This window comes from Heptranchias perlo, chromosome 2 (genome assembly GCF_035084215.1).
Source record: "Heptranchias perlo isolate sHepPer1 chromosome 2, sHepPer1.hap1, whole genome shotgun sequence".
NCBI lineage: Eukaryota > Metazoa > Chordata > Chondrichthyes > Hexanchiformes > Hexanchidae > Heptranchias > Heptranchias perlo.
This window is the reverse complement of record NC_090326.1, coordinates 37,696,256-37,724,099: the sequence shown is the minus strand read 5'-3', so window position 1 is coordinate 37,724,099 and position 27,844 is coordinate 37,696,256. Positions and strand designations below refer to the sequence as shown.

General features: G+C 43.8%; 1 protein-coding gene and 1 long non-coding RNA gene across 4 annotated transcripts in view; one reads left to right on the top strand and one right to left on the bottom strand.

Moving 5' to 3' along the window:
* LOC137337467 (uncharacterized) overlaps positions 1 to 18,384 on the top strand; it is a 45,506-nt gene extending 27,122 nt beyond the window's left edge. For both annotated transcript variants that reach the window (XR_010966605.1, XR_010966604.1), the window contains one exon: positions 17,660 to 18,384. This is a non-coding gene — a long non-coding RNA (uncharacterized lncRNA). The remainder of the gene's footprint in view (positions 1 to 17,659) is intronic.
* LOC137337421 (phosphatase and actin regulator 1-like) overlaps positions 1 to 27,844 on the bottom strand; it is a 413,191-nt gene that overhangs the window by 325,642 nt on the left and 59,705 nt on the right. The window lies entirely within an intron of this gene.

Here is a 27,844-nt window from a genome sequence, read left to right as displayed (position 1 = left end):
ATCAAAACATGAACAAGACTCTACCCAGAACTGCAGCCCTTGGCTATCTACTATTTCATTTTTCTCCGATTCCCAAATCTATACAGAAGATTCATGCAGACAAACAATATTAATTCTAAAACCCCCACATTAGCCACTGAAATCATGCTTCTTACACCTGGTATTGAGTGTTGATTAATCTCTGGAGCTCCATCACAGGATGAATTGTCGGTTAGTTAGATTTGGTGAATTGCTCCCGTATTTCTTTTCAGCCTCTCTATCATACAACCTCAGGTATTATATGACCTTAGGTTTCTGGTATTAAAAATAGTCACACTTAACTCCTGTTTCTGCATACAGAGTGGATGAGCTTCCAAGCTCTTATACCCTACATAGGAACAGGAGTAGGCCAATCAGCCCCACGGATCTGTTCCATCATTCAATGGGATCATAGCTGATCTGTATCCTAACTCCATCCACCCAACTTGGCTCCATATTCCTTAATACCCTTAGCTAGCAATATCTATTGATCGCAGCTTTAAAATTGTGGGAGAGAGTTCCACACTTCTATCACCCTTTGCGGGAAGGAATGTTTCCTAACTTCTCTCCTGAGTGGCCTGGCTCTGATTTTAAGGTTATGTCCTCTTGTCCTAGACGACTCCACCAGCAGAAAAAGTTTCTCTCCATCTACCACATCAATTCCTTTCAAATCCTAAAAACCTCAATCAAATCACCCCTTAACCTTCTACATTCCAGGGAATACAAGCCTGGTTGATGTAATCTCTCCTCATAATTTAACTCTTGGGAGTCCTGGTAACATTCTGGTGAATCTGCACTGCACTCCTTCCAAGGCCAAGATATCTTTTCTAAGTGCGGTGCCCAGAACTATACACAGCACTCCAGATGTGGTCTAACCAGGGCTTTGCATAGATGTAGCAAAACTTCCTCCCCTTTATATTCTAGCCCTCTAGATAGAAAGGCTAACATTCCATTAGCCTTTTTGATTATTTTTTGTACCTGACTACTATATTTTAGTGATCTGTATACATGGACCCCTAAATCTCTTTGGACCTCCAATGTTCCTAGCTTTTCACTGTTTGAAAAATACTCGGATCTATCCTTTTTTGGTCCAAAATGGATGATCTCACACTTGCCTGCGTTGAAATCCATCTGCCAAAGTATGCCCACACCCTTAATCTATCAATGTCCCTTTTTAATTTATGCTTCCGTCTACACTACTTACTATGCCACCAACCTTTGTGTCATTGGTAACCTTGGATATATGGCTCTCTATTGTGTTATCTAAGTTATTAATAAATATAATGAATAGTTGCGGCCCCAGCACAGATCCTTGTGGGATACCACTAGTCACTTTGAGTACATACCCGTTATCCCTACTCTCTGTCTTCTACCGCCTAACCTGGTCAATAATTTGCCTTCAATTCCATGAGCTTTAATTTTAGCTAACAGACTCTTGTGTGCAACCTTATCAAATGCCTTCTGGAAGTCCTCATAAACTGCATCCATAGACATTAGTCTGTCTACTACTTAAGTTACTTCCTCAAAAAATTCAATTAGGTTCGTTAGACATTACCTACCCTTTACAAATCCATGTTGGCTGTCTCTAATCAGCTCAAATTTTCTTAAATGCTTAGTCACTCTGTTCTTAATTGTAGATCCTAATCACTTTCCCACAACAGCAACTTGCATTTATATAGCACCTTTAACGTAGTAAAATATCCCAAGGCACTTCACAGGAGCGTTATCAAACAAAATGTGACACCGAGCTACGTAAGGAGGTATTAGGACTGGTGACCAAAAGCTTGGTCAAAGAGGTAGGTTTTAAAGAGCATCTTAAAGGAGGAGAAAAAGGAATTCAGATGGAGGGGTTTAAGGAGGGAATTCCAGAGCTTAGGGCCTAGGCAGCTGAAGCCACAACCGCCAATAGTGGAGCGATTAAAATCAAGGATGTGCAAAAGGCCAGAATTGGAGGAGCGCAGAGATCTCTGAGGGTTGTAGGGCTGGAGGAGGTTACAAAGATAGGGAGGGGTGAGGCCATGGAGGGATTTGAAAACAAGGTTGAGAATTTTAAAATCGAGGCATTCCCAGACTGTGAGTCAATGTACTTCAGCAAGCACAGGGGCGATGGATGAACAGGACTTGGTGCGAGTTAGGATATGGACAGCAGAGTTTTGGATGAGCTCAAGTTTATGGAGGGTGGAAGATGGGAGGCCGGCCAGGAGAGCATTGGAATAGTCGTGTCTGGAGGTAACAAAGGCATAGATGAGGGTTTCAGCAGCAGATGAACTCAGGCAAGGACAAAGCTGGGTGATATTTTGGAGATGGAAGTAGGCGGTCTTGATGATGGAGCAGTCGGAAGCTCATCTCGGGGTCAAACAGGATGCGAAGGTTGCAAACGGTCTGTTTCAGCCTCACATAGAATGTCATTTGTGACTTAGATAAGGGCTGTTTCAGTACTGTGGCAAGGGTGGAAACCTGATTGCAGGGATTCAAACATGGTGTTGTGGGAAAGATGGGCATGGATTTGGGAGGCGACAACACATTCAAGGACTTTGGAGAGGAAAGGGAGGTTGGAGATGGGGCGGTAGTTTGCAAGGACAGAGGGGTCAAGAGTGTTTTTTTGAGGATGGGGCGATGATGACAGATTTGAAGATTTGAAGGGGACTGTACCTGAGGAGAGGGAACTGTTAACAATGTCGGCTAACCCGGGGGCCAGGAAGGGAAGTTGGGTGATCAGCAGTTTGGTGGGAATAGTTTCGAGGGAGCAGGAGTTGGGTTTCATGGTCAAGATGAGCTCGGCGAGGGCATGAGGGGAGATAGAAGAGAAACTAGAGAAAGATGCGAGTTCAGGGTGAGGGCGGGGTGGGCGTGGGGAGGGAACCGTAGGGGAAGTTTGGTTTGGTGGGTTAGGGGAAGGGAGGGAAGCGGCAAAGGCAGCTGAATGGATGGTCTCAATCTTAGTGGCAAAGAAGTTCATGAGCTCCTCCCATTGGTTGGAGGTGAGGGTGGAGGAGGTAGGGGAGAGCAGTTTTGGCTGAGGAGAGCAGGACCCGATAGTGCTTTATGTGATCCAGCCAGATCTGGCGATGAATGGCTAAACCAGTTGTCTGCCATAAACGTTCAGATGTCAGACTAACAGGGGTCTATAATTTCCTGGTTTCTCTCTCTCACCTTTCTTAAATAATGGAGCTCCATTTGCAATTTTCCGAACTAAAGGGACAATTGCTGAGTCGAGAGAGCTTGGGAAGATTATGACAAACGCAGCTGCAATATCCTCACCGACAGTTCTTAAACAGACAAATCTGTAGGGCCAGTCACAAATAAAAACCTGCATATATGAATGCTTAAAATATGCCTGCAAGCAAACCTGCACATGTTGGCAATCACAATAAAACCTCTTTGCTTGCAGTAAAACAAGTCCAAATACCTGATCAGCAAATAAAATATCTTTCATCACAGTTAACAGCAAGAAGCATCCACTTTTGTTATTCGAGAAACGATAGACTGCAATTCCTTTATATTGCAATAGTTCTATTAATATTCCAATCATCACAAACACTATTACAGTGGCCTGAAAAGCAATATCTCATTTGAATCAAATAACCAAGATCAGGAGGCACCCAGCCAATGCCGTGCAAGTTTTTACTGGGTGGTACATAACCGTTTTTAGGCTTCCTGTACCATGATTGAAAACTGAACAGTCCTAAAGGAATAATTGACTGAAGACATCCCTGCATTTGAGATAGGGTGGATGTCATTTATCGATGCAGCTCGTAATTTAAAACTTCATAACCAAGAACAGTGTCTTGGCCTATGCGGAAACAAGTTAATTGATAATGTTAGCAATCCGCTGTAAAGGTAAACACAGCAAAAATTAGCACATTTCAAGGATGCTACTTAGATTATAACAAAGTTAAGGCCATACAGCAGAGCTCCAAGATTGATTCGAAGCGTAAAGACAGAAAATCAGAGAGGTCTGAGCTTTGCAGACCTGTGAAGAAGGCGATTAAGAACGGCCTTATCAAAGTATATAAAATATTAAACAGTATCAATTAGCTATCTTGTCACTGCCCTGAGAATCTCCCTCTGCCTTACCTCCTCCCTCTCTACTTTGAAAGGCTTTCTAAAGACGTTTCAACTGCTTTTTCGGCTCCATGTCTTAAATCTATTCCACCTTCTCTTCTTCCCAATCCGTATCCATTTTCATTTATCTGATCTATAAAGCATCTGTGACGTCGTTGCAACACTAGGAGTGCTCAACACATGCGAGTTGCTGAATTCTACATATTGCAAGGACTGTACTTCAGGCTGAGTTGGAGCTGCTGAACTTATCCTTTCAGTACTGAATGGGCTTTAACAATTTGGAAATGCTCTCTGCATTATGCAAAAAAAAATGAATGTTTGATATGAAAGAATTTATGGGTATATTTTGCTCAAAAAGAGTCACTCTACTTTTCCCTGCCACTCAAAATGACATGCATCCAGTTTTACTTCTTTCATTTTTGTCCAACACAAAAAGCGAATGTACACTAAAAACAGAAGTAAAATACAACACAATGAAAGGCTTCTGATAAACATTACAACACAGGTAAATAAGTGTGAGTGAATTAATAATTAATTTTCTGCTGCCCACTCTTGTATGAATTTCTTCATTCATTGCCCACCACTGAATGAATAAGTTCATAACAAAGCAGACAGCGGGAAGTTAATAAATTAACAGACGGTATACCAAGGAATCAATACTTTAATATAGCAGGACTGTACCTGTTACAAATCCAACTGTGCTATTGTTATTCTGCAGATCCTGACTTAGAGTCAGGAGGAGGGAAAGTGAGGAAGGGAGGACGAAAGCACGAGGTGGTGCAAATGATGTGAGGGTAGTTTGAGGGAGAGATGTGAAGAGAGCTCTTTTTTGGAATGGAACAGAGCCAGATGGCTAAGGTCATTTATCTCATTGCAGTTTGTGTGCAAATTAGCTGCCGCTTTTCCCTCCATTACATCAGTGACCACACTTCAAAATTGGCTGAGACACACTTTGGGACATCCTGAGTTTGTTTTTTTTTTAAAATTCATTCTCAGGCTGTGGGCATCGCTGGCAAGGCTGGCATTTATTGCCCATTCCTAGTTGACCTCAAGAAGGTCAATTTTAAAGTTTAAATTTTTAAGTTTCTGTCAGGCTTCAGCAGAGAGAGCTGCTGTAGTTAGTTAATTGGTTAGCTGGATTAAACTGGTTCCTGAAGGTGGGGCAGGCCTGACTCATCTGAGTCACAAACTAGAAATACAGGGGCGTGTCGGTGCTAACGGAGCACGAGTGCAGCGGAACAGAGTGAACAGCTTGAGAGTTTGGTAAGTGTGGGAGTTGGGGTAAGTGGGGGAAGGAGGTGCTGCTTTGCCTTGCTTTTCCTAACTTTTTCCCCAGAGCGGCGGCGGACCTGAGCAGCAGACAACTGAGAGTGGGGATAGAAGCAGCAGCAGACCTGCAACAAGAGACAACTACTGTGCAACGTCGCAGGTGAGGCAGAAGAGTCCTAGAGGTGAGGACAGTATAAAAGAAGAGACCGAGAGCAGGAGGAGAGTCTGAGAGGTGAACGCAGGGTAAATCTAAGGCAAGTCATGGCAGCACAGCTCGCACCCGTGATATGCTCCTCCTGCACTATGTGGGAAGTCATGGACACTACCGGTGTCCCTGGCGACCATGTGTGCAGGAAGAGTGTCCAGCTGCAGCTACTGGCTAACCGCATTTCGGAGCTGAAGATGCGGGTGGATTCACTGTGGAGCATCCATGATGCTAAGACTATCGCGGATAGCACGTTCAGTGAAGTGGTCACACTGCAGGTAAAGATTACGCAGGCAGAAAGGAAATGGGTGACCGCCAGGCAGAGTAAAAAGACCAGGCAGGTAGAGCAGGAGTCCCCTGGGGCCATCTCCCTCTCAAACAGATATTCTGCTTTGGATACTGTTGGGGGAGATGGCTTATCAGGGGAAAGCAGCAAGAGCCAAGTTCATGGCACCACGGGTGGCTCTGCCACACAGGAAGGGAGGAAGAAGAGTGGCAGGGCGATAGTGATAGGGGATTCAATTGTAAGGGGAGCAGATAGGCGTTTCTGCGGCCCCAAACATGACTCCAGGATGGTGTGTTGCCTCCCTGGTGCTAGGGTCAAGGATGTCATGGAGCGGCTGCAGGGCATTCTGGAGGGGGAGGGTGAACAGCCAGTAGTCGTGGTCCACATCGGTACCAACGACATAGGTTAAAAAAAAAAGGGATGAGGTCCTGCAAGGCGAATTCAAGGAGTTAGGAGATAAATTAAAAAGCAGGACTTCAAAGGTAGTGATCTCAGGATTACTACCAGTGCCACGTGCTAGTGAGTATAGGAACAGGAGAATAGACAGAATGAATGCGTGGCTGCAGGGATGGTGTAGGAGGGAGGGATTTAGATTCCTGGGACATTGGGACCAGTTCCGGGGAAGGTGGGACCTGTACAAGCGGGACGGGTTACACCCGAGCAGGACCGGGACCAATGTCCTCGCGGGGGTGTTTGCTAGTGCTGTTGGGGAAGGTTTAAACTAGAGTGGCAGGGGGATGGGAACCTGAGCGGGGAGTCAGAAGGGAGTAAAGTTGAGAGCAGCAAGAGACGGGAAGACCCAGGGGAAATTTACAACACAAATAGTACAAACAGTTTTTCAAGAACAAGTGAAAGGGAAAAGCGTAGAGCAGCAGAAAGAAAGTGTACTTTAGACACTACAGATAAAGTGAAAACTAGAAGGTGTAAGGCGATTAACCCAGCATCAAAGCTGAAGGTCAGGCTAGGGTGTGTGGCCCAACTAAAAGTTCTATATACAAATGCACGGAGTATAAGGAATAAATTAAATGAACTACAGGTTCAAATTCAAATTGGAGGGTATGACATGATAGCTATTACTGAGACATGGCTGCAGGGTGGTCAGGATTGGGAACTAAATATACCAGGTTATAAGGTCTACAGGAGAGACAGGGAAAATGGAAGAAGGGGAGGAGTAGCCTTAATGATTAGAGATTAAATCAATTCAATGATAAAGGAGGATATAACAAGAGGCAAGCAGCCAACAGAGACCTTATGGGTTAAATTGAGAAATAGGAAAGGATCTAAGACTATAGTGGGAGTTGTGTATAGGACCCCTGGCAGCAGCTCTGAAGTGCTAGATTGTATAAATGCAGAGATTAGACAAGCGTGTAAGAAAGGCATAGTGGTCTTAATGGGGGACTTTAACCTTCACATAGATTGGGGAAAACAGACTAGCAACTGTCAGAAAGGTAGTGAATTTCTTGAGTGTGTCCGGGATAGTTTTCTACAGCAGTATGTCCTGGAGGCAACAAGGGGGCAAGCCATACTAGATTTAGTAATAAGTAATGAACCAGATTTAGTTAACAGCTCAACTGTGCGTGAACATCTATCCAATAGCGATCATAACATGATCGAGTTCAATGTAGTGTTTGAAAGGGAAAAAAGCTGCTAAGATTCTAGACTTGGGTAAGGCTGACTTCAATGGGATGAGACAGAGACTGTCCACAGTAAACTGGGCAAATCTGTTCATGGGTAAAACGACTGATGATCAGTGGGAAATGTTTAAAGAAACATTTAACGAGATACAGAACTGGTTTATACCCCTGAGGGGCAAGAACTCTACTTGCCAAAAAAACCAGCCATGGACAACTAAAGAGGTAAGGGACAGTATACGATGTAAGGAAAGGGCATACAAAAAGGCAAAAAATAGCACAGATCCCGGCGAATGGGAAAGATACAAAGATCAACAATGGGTCACAAAACAGATAGTAAGAGCTACAAAAAGAGAGTATGAAAAGAAACTTGCAAGGGATATCAAAACCAATACAAAGAACTTTTATAGTTACATTAGGAAAAAGAGGGTGGTCAAGAGCAGTGTTGGCCCCTTAAAAACTGAAAGTGGGGATATTGTCATTGACAATGGGGAAATGGCTGACATGTTGAATAATTACTTTGCGTCAGTATTTACAGTTGAAAAAGAGGATAGCATGCCGGAAATCCCAAGAAAGCTAATATTGAATCGGGGACAGGGACTCGATAAAATTAACATAAGTAAAGCAACAATAATGAAGAAAATAATAGCACTAAAGAGTGACAAATCCCCAGGACCAGATGGTTTCCATCCCAGGGTTTAAAGGAAGTAGGTGAGCACATTGCAGATGCCCTAACTATAATCTTTCAAAGTTCTCTAGATTCAGGAACTGTCCCTCTAGATTGGAAAATTGCACATGTCACTCTGCTTTTTAAGAAAGGAGAGAGAGGGAAACCAGGGAATTATAGACCAGTTAGCCTAACATCTGTTGTGGGGAAATTGCTGGAGTCTATAATTAAGGATAGGGTGACTGAACACCTCGAGCATTTTCAGTTAATCAGAGAGAGCCAGCATGGATTTGTGAAAGGTAGGTCGTGCCTGACAAACCTGATTGAATTTTTCGAAGAGATGACTAAAGTAGTGGACAGGGGAATGTCAATGGATGTTATTTATATGGACTTCCAGAAGGCATTTGATAAGGTCCCACATAAGAGACTGTTGGCTAAGATAGAAGCCCATGGAATCGAGGGAAAAGTACGGACTTGGTTAGGAAGTTGGCTGAGCGAAAGGCGACAGAGAGTAGGGATAATGGGAAGGTACTCACATTGGCAGGATGTGACTAGTGGAGTCCCACAGGGATCTGTCTTGGGGCCTCAATTATTCACAATATTTATTAACGACCTAGATGAAGGCATAGAAAGTCTCATATCTAAGTTTGCTGATGACACAAAGATTGGTGGCATTGTAAGCAGTGTACATAAAATTACAAAGGGATATTGACAGATTAGGTGAATGGGCAAAATTGTGGCAAATGGAATTCAATGTAGACAAATATGAGGTCATCCACTTTGGATCAAAAAAGGATAGAACAGGGTACTTTCTAAATGGTAAAAAGTTAAAAACAGTGGATGTCCAAAGGGACTTAGGGCTTCAGGTACATAGATCATTGAAGTGTCATGAACAGGTGCAGAAAATAATCAAGAAGGCTAATGGAATGCTGGCCTTTATATCTGGAGGACTCGAGTACAAGGGGGCAGAAGTTATGCTGCAGCTATACAAAACCCTGGTTAGACCGCACCTGGAGTACTGTGAGCAGTTCTGGGCACCGCACCTTCGGAAGGACATATTGGCCTTGGAGGGAGTGCAGTGTCGGTTTACTAGAATGATACCCGGACTTCAAGGGTTAAGTTACGAGGAGAGATTACACAAATTGGGGTTGTATTCTCTAGAGTTTAGAAGGTTAAGGGGTGATCTGATCGAAGTTTATAAAGATATTAAGGGGAACGGATAGGGTGGATAGAGAGAAACTATTTCCGCTGGTTGGGGATTCTAGGAGTAGGGGGCACAGTCTAAAAATTAGAGCCAGACCTTTCAGGAGCGAGATTACAAAACATTTCTACACACAAAGGGTGGTAGAAGTTTGGAACTCTCTTCCGCAAACGGCAATTGATACTAGCTCAATTGCTAAATTTAAATGTGAGATAGATAGCTTTTTGGCAACCAAAGGTATTAAGGGATATCGGCCAAAGGCAGGTATATGGAGTTAGATCACAGATCAGCCATGATCTTATCAAATGGTGGAGCAGGCACAAGGGGCTGAATGGCCTACTCCTGTTCCTATGTGGTGGTGAGCCTTCCTCCTGAACTGTTGCAGTTCTTGTAGCTATTTGATACAACTTAGTGGCTTACGAGGCCACTTCAGCGGTTAAGTCAACCACGTTGGTGTGGAACTGAAATCACATATAAAGCCAAACTGGGTAAGGACAACAGGTTTCCTTTCCTAAAGGACAGTAGTGAACCAGTTGGGTTTTTACAACAATTCAATGGGTTCATGGTCATTTTTACTGGTACTGATTTATTTCCAGAATTTTAAAAAAAATTCTCAAAACTGCCATGGTGGAATTTGAACTCGTGTTGTCTGGATTATTAGTCCAGACCTCTGGAGTACTAGTCCAGTAACATAACCACTACGCTACTGTACCCATTTGGGAAAGACAATGTACAAATGCAAGTTCTTTTCTTTCTATTTTCAGTGTCTTCTTCCATTTCTCTCCAGTAATCACTTGCTCAAATCCACCTCGTGCAACCAGTTTCTATTATCTCTCTTCTGTTTTCCCTGAACTGTATGTCCCTTTCTGCCCCACCAGTATCTCTGTCACTTGCCCATTCTTTGGTCTGTCCCCAGAGGTGTGAGCGAAGAGGCTTGGGATCCCAGTATATTTTTCTCCCCCATCTCTTCTGTATGTCACTCTTCCCTTAATGTTTCTCCCACTCTTTCTCTCCCCCACGTCCTGTCTGCAATAGAAATGGGAGAATCATGGAAAATTTACGGCACAGAAGGAGGCCATTCGGCCCATCGTGTCCGCATCGGCTGAGAAAGGAGCCACCAAGCCTAATCCCACTTTCCCGCATTTGGTCCATAGCCCTGCAGGTCACGGCTCTTCAGGTGCACATCCAGGTATTTTTTTTAAATGAGTTGAGGGTTTCTGCCTCTACCACCCTCTCAGGCAGAGAGTTCCAGACCACCACCACCCTCTGGGTGAAAAAATGTTTCCTCATTTCCACTCTAATCCTTCTACCAGTCACTTTAAATCTATGTCCCCTGATTATTGACCCCTCCACTAAGGGAAATAGGTCCTTCCTATCCACTCTATCTAGACCCCTCATGATTTTGTACACCTCAATCAAATCACCCCTCAGTCTCCTCTGTTCCAAGAAAAACAACCCCAGCCTATCCAATCTTTCCTCATAGCTAAAATTCGCCTATGCACCCTCTCTGGGGCAATTACATCCTTCCTGTAATGCGGTGGCCAGAACTGTGCGCAGTACTCAAGTTGTGGCCTAACGTTTTATACAGTTCCAGCATAACATCCCTACTTTTATATTCTATGCCTCGGCTAATAAAGAAAAGCATTCCATATACCTTCTTAACCATCCTATCTACCTGTCCTGCTACCTTCAGGGGTCTGTGAACATGCATTCCAAGGTCCCTCACTTCCTCTACACCTCTCAGTATCCTCCCATTTATTGTGTATTCCCTTGCCTTGCTTGCTCTCCCCAAATGAATTACCTCACACTTCTCTGGATTGAACTCCATTTGCCACTTTTCTGCCCATCTGACCAGTCCATTGATATCTTCCTGCAGTCTACAGCTTTCCTCCTCACTATCAACCACATGGCCTATCTTTGTGTCTTCCGCAAATTTCTTAATCGTGCCCCCTACATTTAAGTCCAAATCATTAATGTATACCACAAAAAGCAAAGGACCTAGTACCGAGCCCTGCGGCACCCCACTGGAAACCGCCGTCCAGTCGCAAAAACACCCGTCGACCATTACCCTTTGCTTCCTGCCACTGAGCCAATTTTGGATCCAATTTGCCACATTCCCTTGGATCCCATGGACCTTTACTATTTTGACCAATCTGCCATGTGGGACCTTGTCAAAGGCCTTGCTAAAATCCACGTAGACTACATCAATTGCACTACTCTCATCGATCCTCCTCGTCACCTCCTCGAAAAATTCAATCAAGATAATCAGACACGATCTCCCCTTGACAAATCCATACTGACTGTCCTTGATTCGTCCGTGCCTTTCTAAGTGACAGTTTATCCTGTCCCTCAGAATTGATTCCAATAATTTGCCCACCACTGAGGTTAGGCTGACTGGCCTGTAATTACTCGGTCTATCCTTCGCTCCCCTTTTAAACAACGGTACAATGTTAGCAGTCCTCCAATCCTCCGGCACTGTGCCTGTATCCAGTGAAGTTTGGAAAATAATTGGTAAAGCCTCCGCTATTTCCTCCCTGGTTGCTTTTAACAGCCTGGGATACATTTCATCCGGCCCTGGTGATTTATCCACTTTCAAAAATGCTAATCCCCTTCATACTTCCTCTCTCACTATGGTTATCCCATCCAGTATTTCACACTCCTCCTTAACTTCAATCCCTGCATCATCCCTCTCCTTTGTGAAGACAGATGCAAAGTATTCATTAAGAATCATACCCACTTCTTTCGCCTCCACATATAGTTTACCTTTTTGGTCTCTAATAGGCCCTACTCTTTCCTCTTGTTCTTAGATGTATTTATAAAACATCTTTGGGTTTTCTTTGATTTTACCTGCTAATATTTTTTCATGCCCTCTCTTTGCTTTCCTAATTTCCTTTTTAACTTCACCCCTGCATTTTGTATAGTCCTCTAAGCTCTACGTAGTGTTGAGTTCCCAGTGTCTATCATAAGGCAGAAAAAGAAAGCCTATCTTACCCTGAATGCTTCTTGGCCTTTCCCCAATTGAAAACTTTAACTCCTGCTCTGTCTTTGTCCTTTTCCATAACTATGCTAAAACTAACTATATGATGATCACTACCACCAAAATGCTCTCCCACTGCCACTTCTTCCACCTGCCCCTCTTCATTTCCTAGAACTAAGTCAAGAACTGCCCCCCCTCTCGTTGGGCTTGCTATATACTGGCTAAAAAAATTCTCCTGTATGCAATTTAAGAATTCTGCACCCTCTATACCATTCACACCGTGAATGTCCTGCCCCATCTCTCTATCCTAAGTTTCCTTCCATCCACTTCTACCTTTCCTCCATCTCTGTGTCTGTGTCTCCTTCCACCTCAATCTCTGTCTGCAGTGGGTTGCCAACCTTCCCAGATTGCCCAGGAGTCTCCCAAAATGGACAATCAATCTCCCAGGCTCTGCAGCTGGTGTCCCGGGAGAAAAGTACTTCCGCGTTTCAGTTTGCACCATCGCACCTCCTGCGCACGCTATGTAATGAGAATTTTAAAAAAAATTATACTGCATTAGCGAGTTTCAAGTGTCCTCTCATGTAAAACTAAGAAAGCTTTTTATTAGATTAAAGTGACAAATATATATGTCCCCACACACAATCTTTTGTTACCACTGCCAAATACTAGTGCTAGAGAATTTAGTGTACATTGTAAAAGAAAATGTGTTAAAACATGAAACAACTGTTAGTTGTTATTCTGCTTCATATATTATCTAGTGTCTGCAGTTCTCAAACATACTCAGCTGCAGAAAAAGTAACTCCTGCAAGATTGCAGAGTACTTTCACACCTCACCACATTCACAAATCCACAGATGTGACCGCGGTGCTCAATGAAAATAAGCCAAGCCTAGTCTACAGGGTTAATATGAGCTTATACTAAATTGTGTATCTGTTGGGCAATGTCTATGCCCATCCCACGTAAGGTCAGACTTCATATCATCTAGACAATTGTTTTTATGTTTTGTAACACTAATGAAAACACCACTCAACCTGTGATGTGGTTTGGAAGAAGTCCACACCAGGGTACATTTTAATGGCTTATTTTCTCACTTTCTGTCAGTAGTGGAGACAAGCAATCAGATTCAATGTAAATCAAATGATTATAGCTGGAAGTTCATAGCAATTTCCAATAGCATATTACGCTATGTCACGTATTTTTTATTTCCTGAGAAAGGCACAGATCACAAAATAAAGTATGCAAAGGAAGATGAAACCATAATAAACTGCTTATTACAACAGTCTACACATTTAATTTTAAACTTTCTTTTTTTGTTAACCTTGAGAAATATGAGAGCTGTTGGTACTAAGGAGAGGAGTACATTCTATCTTAGGCACCTAGTGCCCCATCAACCACTCTCAGGTCAGGTATAATACCATTATATTAATGACCAGCACACAAATGAGGAAAGAAATGAAATGGACATTTAAAGGCAAGCCATTCGTTTCTGCCGTACAATGTTAAATGAATGAATGTCATGTGACCAAACCTGTAGAAATAGGTCCAATTCTAGTCTGCATCAATGCTCTCAACAATCTCTCTCTCTTGCAGGACCTGAAACAAATTTGAGGGTAAGATTGGTGAGTGCAATTCTGGTCATGAAGGTGGCCCAACAGGCCGACAAAAAGGGACCAGGAGCGGGATTCTGGTCCTAGAGGTTGGCAGAAGAACTGCTTTAGAACACAATTTCAGTCAGGGAGTCAGGCAAAAAAGCTGAGACCAGGTAGGGAGCCATAGGAGAACGGCCAAGGGGAAAGCAGCTTCCCAAGGCAGTTGAGAAAAACGACAGAAGAGTGGAGCCAATGGGAGAGCTGCTTTGAAAGGACCAGCGGTAGAATGAAGCCACTAAGATACAGAAAAGGAGTGAAACAGTTGAAAAAGAGTGAGAAGCTTTTGAAGAACTTTGAAAGTGTTAGATAGCAGGGCGCATGGCTAGTGGACCTGGACTTGCACCACCACTGGTGGAAGGCCTTACTAGGGTGAAGATCAAAGCATTTCAATGGTTTGTGTTGCAGTTCAGTGCTCATGTTAACAGTGGAAATTTCATTTAGCGTGACACCAGTGAATACCAGGCATAACCGGTAAATGTGGGCTGTTTTAAAATGAGAATGTCCATAGGATTGCGTTTACATAGGACTTTTCAATTGCATATAAGACAGACTTACCAATTTTAATAATATACTAGTCCATCTTGCATATGGGGAGTCAAGATCAAGTGCAGTATTAAAGGTCAAGCAGCGTTAGAGGGTGGGGGTATAACTGGGCCAAGGCAGGGAAGGGAGAGGGGTAGGAGTTACATGAAAGAAGGGGGCAAGAGAGAGGAGAGGAGTAGAAAGAAGAGTGGGAAGGGGTGTGGGAAGGGGAAGGGGGAGGGAGAGAGAAGGACAGGGTAGGGAAGTGAGAGGAGAAGAATGGATGTAGGATGACTGGAGATTGGGAGGGGGAGGGGATGAGGATGAGCGAAGAGGGAGGCCAGGCTATGGACAATCTCATTGAGGGGTTGCGGTGAGGAAACAGGGGCACCATATAATAAATTGGATAGCCAGGTGGTGAAGGAAAGAATACCAGAGCCTGGTCTTCAGTTACTTCCAAGCCTTTATTCACAGAGATCCACATTACCCACTCTACATCCTAGATAAGCTCTCTTATAACTGGATACAAGAGGGACCCCAGTTGATACACACCAACTAAATATAAATAACATTAATTGATATAAATCATATGGATACAATTAACACAGCAGGGGGAGGAGAGGGGTGGCCCATGCCAGTAAACCACATCAATGAGAAGGAGGGTGGGGGGGCAAGACCAGTAATCTCACTCAGCAGGGGGCAGGACAAAGCCAGCAAGGGGGAGTTGGCAAAGGCCAGTTAACTGTGTCAGCATGGGGGGGATGGAGGGGTAGAAAACTCTCTTGGGGAAGAGGGAACGAGACCAGTTAGGTGACTGAAATGGAGCCAGAGAAGCCAGAAAGATCTTTCTGGGGGTTGGAGGAAGTTACTGTTTTTCAGGAGGTGGCAGGGTTGGAAAATGCTGTCAAGGACAGTGATGCTTCCAAAACAACTGATTCTATAGATAGTTGTAAACTTACCTGTAGCCTATCAAAAACAGAGCGAATCACAATACAGCCTAAGGTGAGCTGAATGGCTCTGGGACGTATCTTAATATGGGGTTGTGGAGGGGTTGGCCTCAGCCCGGTGACCTCTTTGAATGGAGGGTAGCCATCCAAACAATGTGGGACCGCACTGCCATTTGAGTTTCCTCTATAAATTGATTGGAGATGGATCTAGGGGAAACTATACTACAGTGAAAATGCAAATTGTTGTCGACAAAGGAGATTTCAATGCAATTTAAAATAGAATTTTGTGACCCACCTATAGATTTTAATATACAATAGATATATAGATATGCATTAAATAAAGTACTCATGCTAAAATGAAAGAATTCATGGCTGACTTGTCAGCTGTAAATTTATTCACTTCAGTTTGAAGTACCATCTTTTAAGGATCACTACATAACCACAATAGCAGAGCACACACCTCAGCTAGAATAACAGAAAACCCTTGTCTAATCTCCATGCCACGACACAGTATATTCAGACTTATCAGCATCTATACATAGACACATTTTTTGTATGAGTTAAAGAGGTTAAAGCAATAAAGGAACTGGGCAATTTTCAATCCCTAGTGTCATTAAGATTTACAACTGATGAACAGCTTGCACCTGACAATTAGCTGACCAAACAGTAGTTTTGTTATTTCAAGTGTAGCTTTAATGATGCAACCTTAGGCAACCAAATGAAGAGTTCTCTGGATATGAACAAGCCAGACATAATGGGATAGGAGTTGAATACCCATAGTACAGGAATCACTGGCTGGGAAGCCTTATATCTTTGGGAGATGGTAGGGAGTCTGAGAAAGACCAGGGTACCCCCACCATACTGCTTGGATAATAAGTCGAAGAGGGATCTAGTGGTACATATACACAAATCACTAGAAATAGGAGCACAGGTTAATAAGGCCATAAAAAAGGCAAACCAAGCACTGGGGTTCAGTTCTAGAGGCATAGAATTGAAAAGCAGAGACGCTATGTTAAACTTGTACAGAACCTTGGTTAGACCACACTTGGAGTACTGTGCATAGTTCTGATCTCCATATTATAAAAAGGATATAGAGGCATTGGAGAGGGTGCAAAAAAGATTCACAAGGTTGATACCAGGACTGACAGGATATATTTCTCAGGAAAGGCTAAACAGGCTGGGGCTCTTTTCTCTAGAAAAGATAAGGCTGAGGGACAACCTGATAGACGTCTTTAAGATAATGAAAGAGTTTGATAGGGTAGTTGTAGAGAAAATGTTTCCACTTGTGGGGAGTCCAAAACTAGAGGTCACAAATATAAGATAGTCACTAATAAATCCAATAGGGAAGTCAGGAGAAACTGCTTTACCCAAAGAGTGGTAAGAATATGGAACTTGCTACCATGAGTTGTAGTTGAGGCAAATAGCATAGATGCATTTAAGGGTAAGCTAGATAAGTACATAAGGGAGAAAGAAATAGAAGGGTATGCTGATAGAGTTAGATGAAGAGGAGTGGGACAAGGCTTGTGTGGAACATAAATGGCGGCATAGACCAGTTGGACCAAATAGCCCGTTTCTGTGCTGTAGACTTGATGTAATGATGTAACTCCATGTAATGAATTGAGACATGAACAGTTTATTTTGCCTTTTATCTCAATATGGTGTACTGTTTTGCAAACCTCTCCAAAATACTTCAATAATGTGCAAAGCTCTGTGTCAGCACAGAAAACCCAACAACAGCAGCAGAGGAGTTATTAAAATATCTGGAGCCACTATCTAAGCAGCAGGGCCATGTTGAATCATCTCCATGACGCACTGTTCACCAGTATATTGAAACTCATCTCTTTCAAAATAGTTGCTATTCCTACAGTCAGTTCCAGAGCCAATTGTTTTTGGTGGAGAAATGTGCTGCTCGTTGACAATTCTCTTTTACATTAGTTCAGTTCCTGAGAATAAGTAGTTGCTGATGTCACTGCGTGATTAGTGGTTTTGCAACGTTCAAGTTTCAATGATATCCATTAAACTTCTAGACATTATCCTGCACCTTCTGCAGCAAGTGTAATCCTAGTGACATATGACGAACGATAAGCCAATTAATCATGCTACAGAACAGCGGCCTCAAAATCCCAAAGACATGTTTATTAATAGCATGATGCACTGCACAACTCTGATATTTCAATGTAATGGTCCTTTATCACCATTATTCCTCTGTTGATCTTTTCTAGTACTTAAGTCGTAAAGACTCAGAATTTTCATCTCGACGCTACCTACGTAACAAGGAGGAATGGTGATGTCAGCATCACAAAATTACAGATAAGGAGGCCATGTAGACCATCTTAATTCACCCACCCAGAAAGACCCACTATCTTCAAATTGCTGCCTCTAACTGTTTATTAAATGATGCAAGGGATTGTGTCTCCAGTTCTCTATCTGGAAGTCTATTCCACACGTTGATCACTCTTTATGTGAAGAAGTTGTTCCTGATGTCAGTCCTAAATTTAACCTTTTACTAGTTTGATTTAAAGTAATATTCCAGATTTATTTTTTTCATTCCCTTAACTATCTTATATATCTCTATAAAATCACCTCTCAGACATCTTTCTATACAAAAGTCCACGTTTCACCAGCCTGTCCTTATAACTCTGAGCTTTGACATGAAGGATCAGACTCCTGACTTTTCGCTGTACTGCCCCCAGTGCATGAATGTCTCCTTTGTTTCTCAGTGACCAGAAATGGGCACACCACTCAAGATGCAATCTTAACATATCTGTGTACAGTTTGATCTCGACTGCCTCAGAGTTATATTCCACTGTTTCAGTTATGTAATTCAACATTCTGTTAGCACAGTGTTGTCCAATATGTTAGCCACTAGCCATATGTGGCGAATTGGGAATCCAGATGTGAAGAACTGCATTTCAGATTGGTAAATAAAACTGAGGAATAGACAGAGTCAGGCATGTGATCTTTATACACATTCACACAGCACATGCATGTGTACTTTAATATTTTTTGCGTTTGTTGATAAAATGGCAAGACAAAAAAAAGTGTGCAAATGTTTTTTGTTCACTATGAGTTCTTCACTACCTTGGTTAGTGAATGGTGGTAGATCTTTGTTAAGTAAATATACACACATGAAGTACATTAACCTATATTGTATGAGTGTACGAAAGGCATTTTCCACTGAATTTAGTTGGATCTACTAAGGCCAAAGCCCTGTTGCTTAAACTTATGTACACGATGTCCAGAGACTTCAATTTTCTGCCACTAATGGTCACTTTCACAATACATAGATCAATGCCTGCCAAATTTAAACAAACTGAAAATAATTTCTTCCAAATTAAGTGCTCCAAGGCCATCCCACCCACGATCTCCCAGTGTCCCCTTCCAAGTGCTCCCAGTCGTCAGGGCCACATCTCAGTGTTCCACACTCTTCAACACTCCAACCTGACCTGGAGTGCTTAACCTATAACCGTAATAGAGCACAGACTCTATTACAGTCCACAGAGTAAGAAAATAAGAAATATAAGTCAGAGATAAATAGAGACCACAATGTGAGAGCCATGCAGAGAAAGAGGGACAAAAGAGTGGAAGAAATCCTGTAAGACGGTTGAAAAGCAATGGCAAACATTTAAAAAGAAATATTTCAATATTCTCAACAAATATACATTCCATTGAGAGATAAAAACTCCATGAAAAAATGATCCACTAAAGAAGTTAAGGATAGTATTAGATTAAAAGAGGCCTATAATGTTGCCCAGAAGAGTAGTAAGCCTGAAGATTGGGAGAGTTTTAGAAACCAGCAAACGACGCCCAAAAAACTGATGCGAGAAAATAGAATATGAAAGTAAACTAGCAAGAAATATAAAAGCAGATTGTAAGAGCTTCTACAAGTATGTAAAAAGGAAGAGAGTAGCAAAAGTAAACATTGGTGCCTTAGAGGCTGAGACAGGAGAAATTATAATGGGGAAATCAGGAAATGGCAGATGCGTTAAACAAATATTTTGTATCTGTCTTCACAGTAGAAGACACAAAAAACATACCAGAAGTAGTGGGGAACCAAGGGTTTAAGGAGAGTGAGGAACTTAGAGTAATTAATATCAGTAGCGAAAAAGAACTTGAGAAACTAATGGGACTAAAAGCTGATAAATCCCCTGGATCTGATGGCCTACATCCAAGGGTTCTAAAAGAGGTGGCTGCAGGGATAGTGGATGCATTGGTTATAATCTTCCAAAATTCCCTAGATTCTAGAACGGTCCCAGCGAATTGGAAGATAGAAAATATGACCCCGCTATTCATGAAAGGAGGGAGAGAGAAAACAAGGAATTACAGGCCAGTTAGCCTGACATCAGAGAGGTGATCTAATTGAAACATATAAGATTATGAATGGGCCTGACAGGGTAGATGCTGAGGTTGTTTCCAGTGGCTGGAGAGTCTGGAACTAGGGGGCATAGTTGTAGGATAAGGGGTCGGCCATTTAAGACTGAGAAGAGGAGGAATTTCTTCACTCAGAAGATTGTGAATCTTTGGAATTCCCTACCCAAGAGGGCTGTGGATGCTGAGTCATTGAATATATTCAAGGCTGAGATAGACAGATTTCTGGACTCTAGGGGAATCAAGGGACATGGGGATCGGGCAGGAAAGTGGAGTTGAGGTCGAAGATCAGTCATGATCAGAGTGAATGGCGGAGCAGGCTCAAGGGGCCACGTGGCCTACTCCTGCTCCTATTTCTTATGTTCTTAAAGAAAGACAAAGACAGTGACAACAAATTAATGAGAAAGTAGAAAAGAGCAAGAGAGACAGATACAAGGCAGATGCTTTAGTTTTTCTCTGCGAGCAATGCCGTGGAAGATTAACTAAGTTATATTAAAAATAGTTAAGTTCCCAAGACCAGCAGTGAGGCTACCCCATTTAGAATATCTTTGCAATCTGAAAAACTTCAATTTATGGCTTTTTTTTTTAAAAGAGCATTTTTTTTTCATCCACACATTATCACTTTGCCAGGCACACACGCATTAATAGCACGGTGCTCCCTTGAGCGACTCAGCTGGGAATTTAGGCAATATGATCTCAACCATGAGGCTCTCGTGACTGGTGACTATTCACCCCAAGACTCTAAACCTGGAAAGGTTGATGAGGGCTCAATAACCTGAGTTAATTTTCAAACTACACACTTGAGAGAGTATTGATTTTAAGCTGAAATTCCAATAAATGTACAAAGTAACCAAATGTATTTGCATTAGAATTTTGTAAATCTGGTGAGATTTACTGGCAACATTTTAATCCAAGACCCTTATGTGACCATCCCAGGGATTTGTTTCCAATAGCTCCAGTAATTACTGTTCAGGGTCTCAGTTCTAGCTAATTGTATTAATATACTGCGCCAAGGTTTGCTTCCACTTGGCTCCAAAATAGAAGCTTTTTTTCTGTGAAGCCAATCCTTCAAGATTTAATTTTGATTCAAAAGGAATTAAAAGTTTAGTCATCAACAATTACTACTGCAATGCATAAATTGAGTAAGGGCTATTAAGCTTTTCTTCAAATGAACAGTGACTTCAATGTGTAGAGTATGGGCATTAATATGCATTCTCCAGGGGCTTTTCCTTAGCCTAAACCAACAACATATGTTCTGTATTAATGGACTATCACTTGGAAATTCTAAATACAGCCCCCCAATGGCTCAGCTGCTTTGGGGGGTGTGTAGCTGAGCCATCAGACTCAGAAGGTTCTTGGTCTGCGATGTTAGCTGATCATAGAATCATACAGCACAGGAGGAGGCCAATCAGTCCATCATACCCATGCTGGCTCTTTGAAGGGGCTATTCAATTAGTCCCATTCCCCTGAACTTTCCTCATAGTCCTGCATATTTTTCCTTTTCAAGTATATATCCAGTTCCCTTTAGGAAGTTACTTCCACCGAGGGTTGCCAACTCTGGTTGGAGGCATTCCTGAAGGTTTGATCACGTGATATTCTGACCACATGATTTCTACAAATGTTATTGCATTTAGCTTATAACGGTTGGGTCCCTTGTAGTTGAGTAGTTTTGCTCGTGGAGGGAGGGAGGGAGGGAACGAACGAACGAACGAACGAGGGAGGGAACGAACGAACGAACCCTCCCAGATCTCTGCGCTCCTCCAATTATAACCTCTTGCCCAATCCCGACTTTAATCGCTCCACCATTGGCGGCCGTGCCTTCAGCTGCCCAGGCCCTAAGCTTTGGATTTCCCTCCCTAAACCTCTCCGCCTCTCTACCTCCTTTAAGACGCTTCCTAAAACCTACCTCTTTGACCAAGCTTTTGGTCACCTGTCCTAATATCTCCTTCTGTGGCTTGGTATCAAATTTTGTTTGAAAGTCGCTCCTGTGAAGCACCTTGGATGTATTTTTACATTAAAGGCACTATATAAATGCAAGCTGTTGTTGTTATGTACCTGGTAGTCATCGATGTAACATCCCAATGTCCTACCTGTAATTAGTATGAATCCTATAACCCACTGATATTCACCCTGTAACTACAACCAGAAACCCCCCCACCCCTGCACTGCACAGGGTGCGGTCAGGCTTCCCAGTCAATGCCACTTTTAACAGGCCCCATCTCTCTCCCTATCTCCTTGGGCTCTGGTTTGGACTCTGGTTATGTGTGAAGGTGACAACACTGAACTGGGAGCCGCAGTTGGAGCTGACCTGTACTTGGACTTCACTCGTCAAAACTGGCTGGTACAGACCGTCCTGAAACAAACCGAGATCGCACAAAGGGCATCGGGCTCGGTGTTTGGGGCACTTCTCATAGTGCACATTGTCCTAAACTCAGCTCACCATCAACATTTCTAAACCACTCCCCGAGCTCGGACTCAATAAAGGAGAGTTTTCATGGAAGTATAGAAAATACAGCACAGGAGTAGACCATTCAGTCCCCGGTGCTAGCGATCTCTCCTGTAACCCGATTAACCCCAGATCCTTTTATATTCCTCCTTTTCGAATATTTATCCCCTTCCTTGTTAAATTAAGTTTTAGTCTCTTCATCAATAGTCACATGTGGTAAAGGATTCCACGATCTAATAGCCCTCAGTTCAAGAACCTTCCCCCTCGGTTCTTCCAGTGAGAATCCTTGTTTTTCGTTCCCTAGTTCCCCATTCGCACACCAGTGGAAACAATCTTTCACTATTTACCCACAGTAAAGTCCCCAGGTTTCACTCTCCCCTTTACTGGCTGCTCCTCTCTCAGTACCACTCCTACTCACCGTGTTGCTGCTGCTGCTCCCGACTCTGCAGGAAATGCTAGTCCCCATGATTACCCCCACCCTGCATGAGCCCCAATCCCCCGACCCTCAGTCGCCTTCTTTCCCCAGTCCGCTTCTCTTCCCCCGAACTTCCCATTCCCTTATCCCCCATTCCAGTCTCCAACTCTCCCCCCAAGTCCCCATTCCACGTCTGCCTCTCTTCCCCCCGAGCCCCCATTCCCCAGTCTCCATCTGTCCCCAAGCCCCAATTCCCCAGACTCCGTCTCCCCTCAACTCCCCATTCCCAGTCTCCATCTCTCAACCCGAGCCACCATTCCACAGTCTCCATCTCCCCCCAGCTCCCCAGTCTCCCTGAGCTGCCATTCTCCATCTCCCCATCTCACCCCCCGACTACCCATTCTCCAGTTTCCAATTCCCCAGTCTCCATCTCCCCCTCCCAGCCCCCATTCCCAGTTTCCCTCTCTCCCCGAGCCCCCATTCCTCCTCTTCCCCCACAACTCCCCATTCTCCAGTCTCCATCTCTCATCTCGTACCACTATTCTCCATTTCCTCTGAGCCCCCATTCTCAGTCTCCATCTTCCCACGACTTCCCATTCTCCATCTCTCCCCGACTCCCCATTCCCAATCTCCATCGCCCCGACTCCCCATTCCCAGTCTCCATCTCCCCTCAACTCCCCATTCTCCAGTCTCCAGTCTCCATCTCCTCGAGCTGCCATTCTCCAGTTTCCATCTCTCTCCCAAGCCCCCATTCTCCATCTCCCCCCAACTCCCCAATCTCCATCTTCCCCCGAGCCCCCATTCCCCATTACTCCCCCACCGAGCCCCCATTCCCCATTACTCCCCCACCGAGCCCCCATTCCCCAGTCTCCATCTCTAACCCCCCCACCCCCCGCCAACTCTCGAGCCTCCTGATTGCCAACACCGTCCAGATTCCTTTTCGCATCATATCATTAAGGCTCTCTTTTCCTTGAAATGTTCCCTGACTACGGACTCCCCAGACCCCTCCCGAATGCACTGCAGCCGGTCGCGGTTCTCTGCAAGTGATGTCACCGAGCCAAAGGCTTCTCCGAGCAGCAGCCAGTGACATCACGGAGCAGGGGAGGGGCACACTGTGGTGGGAAATTTAAAGTGCTATTCTCCTGGACTGCTGGAGGTAGCGCTCGGGAGAGGTACCGCCTAATACGGGAGATGTCCACCAGAACAGGAGGATTGGGAAGCCTACTTCCACCACCCTTTCAGGCAGTGCATTCCAGCTCACAACAACTTGTTACCTAAAAACAATCTCCTCATCTCCCCTCTGCTTCTTTTGCTAATTACCTTAAATCTGTGTCCTCTGGTTACTGACCCTCCTGCCACTGGAAACAGTTTCTCCCCATCTACTCTGTCAAAACCTTTCATAATTTTGAACACCTCTACCAAATCTCCCCTTAACCTTCTCTGGTCTAAGCAGAACACTCCCAGCTTCTCTAGTCTCTCCACAGGTCTGATCTCAGATAGACCAGTGTCGGGGTTCTACAGTTGGTCTCAGTGTCCTTAAGTTAGGCAGTGAAAAAACTGGCTAAGGTTCCTACTTCTGGTCAGTATCCAGCTACCCATAGTGAAAGTAAATTTGTGTGGAAAAAAATCAACAGTTATGCTTCTTCAGTCGAACAGCCTGCCAACACACTCGCCTAGATTTTGCGCTTGGGCAACATCTTAATTGGATGTATGGCAGAATGCAATCCATGTACAGCTGATGAAAACTGAGCTGAACCCAGCGTACCTACCAGGTTAGTTTAACTGTAATTCTGTCTTCACGGAAGAGGGCACAAATAACTTCCCAGAAATGCTAGAAAACCAAGGGACTATTAGGAAGGAGGAATTAAACGAAATTAGTATTAGTAAAAAAAAGTGCTGGAGAAATTAATGGGACTGAAAGCCAATAAATCCCCAGGGCCTGATAATCCTCATCCCAGAGTACTAAAAGAGGTAGCCATGGAAATAGGGGATGAAATGGTTGTCATCTTCCAAAATTCTACAGATTATGGAACAGTTCCTGCAGATTGGAGGGTGGCAAATGTAACCCCACTATTTAAAAAAGGGAGAGAGAAAACAGGGAACTACAGACCGATAGCCTAAGTAGTAGTAGGGAAAATGCTAGAGTCTATTATAAAGGATGTGATAACAAGACACTTAGAAAATATCAACGGGATTAGACAAAGTCAACATGGATTTATGAAAGGAAAATCGTGTTTGACAAACCTACTGGAATTCTTTGAGGATGTAACTGGTAGAATAGATCAAGGAGAACTACTGGATGCGGTTTTTTTGGATTTTCAGAAGGCCTTTGATAAAAATCCCACATTAGAGGTTAGTGTGCAAAATTAAAGCACATGGGATTGGCGGTAATATACTGGCATGGTTTGAAAATTGGTTAACAGACAGGAAACAGAGAGTAGGAATAAATGGGTCTTTTTCGGGGTGGCAGGCAGTGATTAGTGGGGTACTGCAGGGATCAGTGCTTGGGCCCCAGCTATTTACAATATATATCAATGATTTGGATGAGAGAACCAAATGTAATATTTCCAAGTTTGTCGACGACACAAAACTAGGTGGGATTGTGAGTTGTGAGGAGGATGCAAAGAGGCTTCAAGGCAATTTCGACAAGTTGAGTGAGTGGGCAAATACATGGCAGATGCAGTATAATGTGGATAAATGTGAAGTTATCCACTTCGGAAGGAAAAACAGAAAGGCAGAGTATTATTTAAATGGTGATAGATTGGGGAATGTTGATGTACGAAGGGACCTGGGTGTCCTTGTACACGTCACTGAAAGCAAAGACGCAGGTGCAGCAAGCAGTTAGGAAGGCAAATGGTATGTTGGCCTTCATTGCAAGAGGATTTGAGTACAGTTATGTCTTACTGCAGTAATACAGGGCCTAGGTGAGACCACACCTGGAGTATTGTGTGCAGTTTGGTCTCCTTACCTAAGAAAGGATATATATGCCATAGAGGGAGTGCAGCGAAGGTTCACCAGACTGATTTATGGGATGGCAGGACTGTCGTATGAGGAGAGATTGGGTCGACGAGGCCTGTATTCACTCGAGTTTAGAAGAATGAGAGGGGATCTCATTGAAACATAAAATTCTGACAGGGCTAGACAGACTGGATGCAGGGAGGATGTTTCCCCTGGCTGGGGGGTCCAGGATGAGGGGATCACAGTCTCAGGATACAGGGTAGAACATTTAGGACTGAGATGAGGGGAAATTTCTTCACACAGAGGGTGATGAACCTGTGGAATTCTCTAGCACAGAAGGCTGTGGAGGCCAAGTCACTGACTATATTTAAGAAGGAACTAGATAGATTTCTAGACACAAAAGGCATCAAGGGGTATGGGGAGAGAGCGGGAATATTTTATTGAGATAGAGGATCAACCCTGATCATATTGAATGGCAGAGCAGGCTCAAAGGGCCGGATGGCCTACTCCTGCTCCTATTTTCTGTGTTTCTATGTAATATTAATGGTCAGCAGCAGCATTTTGAGATGACACAGATTGGTAGCTCACCATTTAGGAGGGTGGACATTAGCATGCTGCTGCAGGACTCAAAGGCAATATCACACCTATAAATGTTTTGATAGCAGAACTAAAGGTTTTTTAAATTAAAGAATATTTGTCAGATCTGCCGGAAGGTAGAGAGCTCCAAGATTCACCAAAGAAGCTGTGGTGATGCTTCTGCATGAAATTAGGCAAAGGATGGTATGTTTGGTATAGAGTAACACACCCTAAAGGTGAGCAACACAGAAGCAGCAGCAGGAGATGGCCAATGCACTGATTGCCAATGCAACCATCCATGGCAACTCAGTGCCAGAAAAAGTTTAATGACCTTACCAGGGCAGGTAAGGAAAAAGGAATCAGCCACAGCTTCCAAGAATGCACTGTGCTAAGTGTGCCAGCCATTTAAGTGACTCCCCTCCAATTCTTGAACTGCTTACCATCAATGCCCAGGAGGCAATGCAGTGCCCTTTACACCCTTAATCCTTCACCTATAAGGGCTCCTTCGCTAACATCCACTAAAGGTCTCATATAAAACATAATAGCTTGGTGCCAGTGTCCTGGCCGATATTTATCCCATTACCTGGTCATTATCACATTGCTGTCTGTTGGACTTTGCTCTGCACAAATTGGCTGCTGCACTACCCACGTTAGAACAGTGACTACTCTTCAAAAGTACTCCACTGGCTGTAAAGCGCTTTGGGATGTCCTGAGGTCGTGAAAGGCCCTATATAAATGCAAGTCTTTCTTTTTTTCTTCATCATACATCATGGTAACTAAAGGTAATTCTTACTTTATGCATTCTTTTTAAAGGACAAGGCAGCCAATAGCAGTCGAGAGAGAAAGTAATAGGTCATGCACCCCCAAACAAGAGACCTCTTGTCCTTAAGAAGGAGGAGCTTTGTAGATGCTGCAATGGGAGGCCATCAAGGGAGTTTGAAAAGTAGGAGGGCAGGGGCCAGTTCAGGTTCATGTCAACATTCTGCTTCTCTTCCTTTCCCATCCTTCTGTATCCCACTTTATCTGTCAGTAAACCATACATGAAACCCTCATGTCGCTGCTTGTACTGTTAGTCACATGCGAACTCTGCTCCTCAGCAATCCATTCTAACCCCTCTCTCTCTCTCTCTCTTTTCCTCCTCTTAAGATGCTTAAACCTCCCCCTAAGGTGACAAGTCAGGAGTGTGATGGAATACTCTCCACTTGCTGGATGAGTGCAGCTCCAACACTCAAGAAGCTCGACACCATCCAGGACAAAGCAGCCCGCTTGATTGACGCCCCATCCACCACCCTAGAAATTCACTCCCTTCACCACCGGTGCACTGTGGCTGCAGTGTGTACCATCCACAGGATGCACTGCAGCAACTCGCCAAGGCTTCTTCAACAGCACCTCCCAAACCCGTGACCTCTACCACCTGGAAGGACAAGGGCAGCAGGCACATGGGAACACCACCACCTGCACGTTCCCCTCCAAGTCACACACCATCCCGACTTGGAAATATATCGCCGTTCCTTCATCGTCGCTGGGTCAAAATCCTGGAACTCCCTACCTAACAGCACTGTGGGAGAACCGTCACCACACAGACTGCAGCGGTTCAAGGCAGCCACTCACCACCACCTTCTCAAGGGCAATTAGGGATGGGCA